Source organism: Vipera berus (genome assembly GCF_964194415.1).
Source record: "Vipera berus genome assembly, chromosome: 3".
Lineage (NCBI taxonomy): Eukaryota > Metazoa > Chordata > Lepidosauria > Squamata > Viperidae > Vipera > Vipera berus.
Genome location: NC_138204.1, coordinates 124485358 through 124489078, shown reverse-complemented (window position 1 = coordinate 124489078; position 3721 = coordinate 124485358).

Here is a 3721-nt window from a genome sequence, read left to right as displayed (position 1 = left end):
TCTCTACTTTTTAGTGTGCTGTCTAGATTTGCCATTGCTTTCCTCCCGAGGAGCAAGCGTCTTTTAATTTCTTGGCTACAGTCCCCATCTGCAGTGATCTTGGAGCCCAGGAAAATAAAATCTGTCACTACCTCCATTTCTTCCCCATCTATTTGCCAGGAATTGAGAGGGCCAGATGCCATGATCTTGGTTTTCTTAATGTTTAGTTTCAACCCAACTTTTGCACTCTCCTTCTTCACTCGCAACAAGAGGCTCTTTAGTTCTTCTTCACTTTCTGCCATTAGAGTGGTATCATCTGCATATTGCTACTATGTCTCCCCTATTTCTTCTTTTCTTTAGACTAGCGGCTAGCCAGACCCAAGTCCTGCAGCTGTTCTTTGTATGTTTTAGTCTCCAGGCCTTTGATCATCTTAGTTCCTCTTCTCTGCATTTTTTCCAAACTTTCAACATCTTTTTTGTGATATTTTGTGTAGTACAATCCCTATTTGTACTACTAGCTTTTTTATATAAATGTCCACATATGTAACAAATGTAACACATATGTACTAATTATTTATTTATTGTATGAGATAACCTCTTTAGGCTGCATCTGTAATAGCTACATTTTCAGTGTAAAATAAACTGCCCAAGATGGTTAAGCACCAAAACATGTGACTTGTCCTATCCTTTTGAACATGCTGTTCAAGAGCTAAAGACTACACATAATTCCTTAACGTTGAAATCTAGAGCTGGATCATAATATCTGCCATAATTTTAGACTGATTCATCTGCCAACTTATTTATATGAACATTTTGATGTACAGAATATCCTTATTGTACCAGGTTACTCTTTTTAAGCGAGGGAGGTTTATTGTCACAGATCACTATGTTCTTGTGAACTATGTTTAGCCCTTGTAATGGAATAACCTCAGCACTGTAGCCAGCATGGGAGTAACCAATAAATGTGCAGAGTGGAGGAGACAATTAATACATGTTTCCCTCAAATAAAATAGAAGGGGAGCTGCAAATAATCCACCCTACTTCTGCATGCTTCCTGTTAATGTCATTGATCTTCAATGAGTAAGCATTCCCGTGAATGCTATCTTATCTTAGTTAGCAGAAGGTGAGACATCACTGGTATTTTCAGCTCCATATTGGTGTCTTTTCAGCCTTTTTCTATTTCCAGACATGTCCTTCTTGGAATTATCTACTTTCCTGGTCTCTTTGCCCAAAGGACTCGTTCCCCGCCCCATCTCATTTTTCTTTTTCTTTTTCCTTTTTTAATTGTGTTTTTCCTGCCATAGTAAGTCAGTCCTGCAGAAATGTTTAGGAGGTGAACTCAGTAAAGAATTGGAGGAAGCCCTTTCTTCTGAGCAAGTTTCTCCTGATGGGATCACTCAACCCTGCAGAAATACTTAAGGGTGGAATTCTGTGAAGAATAGAAAGGAGGAAACGTTTCCCTTTACATGTTTTAGAAGGAGAATTTGCCTGATGGAAGGTTTGGTTAATTCTTGAGTGAATCTCAAAAGTGATGATCTCAAGAGGCAGTGAAAATGGTGACATTTGTCATGGCATCAGAAACCTATAAAAGCAAAAATGTCTCTGCCTTGTAGCTTGTATTGGTCAAGTTTTGTACGTCTAATAAATGTAATTACAAAAAAATGAATAAACACATCTTATTCAAATTGGCACCCTTGTCCACCAACAACTCCCCAGCCAACACGAGCATCTTCAGCTGGGTAATGAGAGTTGTAAGCCAAACGTCTGGTGAACCTCAAGAGAATGTAGAAAGACTGGCCACTGTTCAGAAATACAGTAGCGAGCTGTCCTGATAGCCCTTGCTGAATTAAATTCCACTTCACTAACTTATTAGCCTATGGAGAACTATAACACTTTCATTCCTCAGAGATCACCTTGTGGTAGCAGGCTGATTTACAGTAAATGAAGAAAAATAGAGAGAACAGGAGAGACAATAAAAAGAGGGGATCATTCAAACAAATAGATTGATTTTATTTTATCTCATATTTGTGGCTTGATGATTTATTCCATTTTTACTGTATTGTATGAATCACGGTCATATTCCCTCTTGGAGCTGATTTTGATCGGAATTAAGAAATAAAGCAATAGTATATGTCTCCTTTCAACTGTCTCCTTTATTTATTTTATTTATTTATTTATATTTATATATTTATATTTATATTTATTTTATTTATTTATTTATTTAACTGGAGAAGATGGTTGAAAGATATAGAGTGCTACTCTAGAGCGTAGCAGCTACATTTTTTGAATTAGATGGCTAGACTGTCCTGGTGGTTGAGACAAAGGTTCATCTTTCTATTTCATCACTTGAAGTTCATTGCTAGATCTCAGTTCCTTGTTTGCTTAGGCACTCCATATAAAACTTTGTTTGTTCTTTATTAAATAGTCTGAGACATTTAATTAAATAAAATATACATAGTTTAATTCAATAACTAAATATACATACCGATTATCACTGTGTTATCCCTAGTAGAATATCCCAAGTTTATTTATTTTATTTATTTTTGGGACTTATATGCCGCCCTATCTCCCGAAGGACTCAGGGTGGCTAACAATAATTAAAAAATACAATAATAGAAAAGTTAAAAAAGAATTAAACTAGCAGCCCCAATAATAAAATTAAAAACATTTTAAAAATCCCTGTCGTCAAACCAGGTCAGCCTGATAGAAAAGGAATGTTTTAAGGCTGCGGCGAAAGGACTGGAGATCTGGGGCCATCCGGAGCTCAAGGGGAAGTTGGTTCCACAGGGCTGGCGCTCCCACAGAGAAGGCCCTCCCCCTGGGGGTCACCAGCCGACATTGCCTAGCTGACGGCACCCTGAGAAGGCCCTCCCTGTGTGAGCGCACTGGGCGATGGGAAGTCGTTCCCAGCAGCAGACGGTCTTGCAAATAACCTGGGCCTAGGCCATGTAGGGCTTTAAAGGTAAGTACCAGCACCTTAAATCTCACCCGGAGGGCAACCGGTAACCAATCCAGTTAATTCTAGCTTCTAAGTTTCTCCTTCCCTCATTCCCCTAGTAGCTGATTAGAACCATGTTAAATTACAACCTCAGTCAGCTAAACAAAGCCCTACTGCCATTGATTAGATTTCTATGATTGTGCCATGGTCATTTTCAAGATAAAGATATTTCTTGCGAATCACATCTATCAAACCTCGTGATGGGTAAGAGTGTCTTCTATGAGTTTTGACTGGTATGTCAGAAGTGATCCTCTTCGGAAACAATGGCTCTTATCTCAATTTCCAATATAGTAATCACATCTGACTTAAACTATTGTGAAGTGGACTCGATATGGAGCCTTTTTGAAGATGGCTTGTTCTTGAATTGTTCTGTAAACCCCAAAATAGTTTGGGCCCATTTTTCTTGGAGGTCTCTTTTTGCCATATGAAACTGCCCACATGCTGAGATTAGTTTCAGATGCTTTTGTTGTGTGAGAATGAAGGACAAAGCTTTTCCACATTCCTGGCTTTCTGTTGCCAAACGAAATTCAAAATGGGTTACATTGACCTTTCCATTACCTGAAAAAAGAGCTCTTATTTTAAATTAGTTTTATGTTGGTTGAATAGAGTGTTAACTAAAACAGTAACATTTACGACTATTCTTTTGAGTGAAGATCTCAGAAGGCAGCTTTCACTATATAAAACACAATAAATCATCAAGTCAAAACAGATCATTGTACCATAAAATATGATAAAACAACCTGT